Genomic DNA, 773 nt, shown 5'->3' with positions numbered 1-773 from the left:
CCGTTTTTGACATGTTTCTATTTTTCATTCATTTTTCATCAATTTTTTGTCTTCGGCACTGAAGTCGCCAAAGGGTGTTTCAGCGTTGTCTGTTCTCTTGTTGTTGCCCCATATGGCAATCACCTCATTCTATTTACCATACACACTACAGAACGAGCAAAGAAATTAAGATAAAATACCTGAGATAGACTGAAGACCAACCAATTGACACTCAAAGAAGAATTGCAGCTGACAGATAGTATTGGAGAAGCAATAAGATAAGGTGGGGTCTGCAACAAGATGCGGAGTTCAATGCTGCCAGGGTGCCGGAAAACGTCCAGTTCCATTTTTCACTCGTTTTTGATCTCATTTTTCAAAATTTCAAGGGGGTCAGGTTCACAGTAGACATTTTTCGGTTCATTTTTCAGTTCATTTTTGACGTTCTATGTCTACAAAAACGAACAAAGAATGGATCAAAAATGGCTACCGTGAGCACCCCTATTTTATGTCACGTCTTCTACTTCTGCTCCGACATTATGATGACTCAAAATATACCCAGCATCTAGGGACAACAAGGCATATGAGCATTGTACACCGGCAATAACAATTGAAGTTCGACGCGTTGCGACGGATAAGAAAACAACATAATTGAAGGTCAAGAACACTGAGCACGCCGCAGGTATAAGACATCAATGCCGGAATAACAAGACGTATGAAGAAAAGAAGAAGCTCACGACAGCGTCCGCATGCGAGTGCAAACCAGACCGATCAGTCTCGCATAGGTGCCCAAGGCT

Source organism: Laccaria bicolor, genomic scaffold (assembly GCF_000143565.1).
Source record: "Laccaria bicolor S238N-H82 LACBIscaffold_16 genomic scaffold, whole genome shotgun sequence".
Taxonomy (NCBI): domain Eukaryota; kingdom Fungi; phylum Basidiomycota; class Agaricomycetes; order Agaricales; family Hydnangiaceae; genus Laccaria; species Laccaria bicolor.
This window is presented reverse-complemented; position numbering follows the sequence as displayed.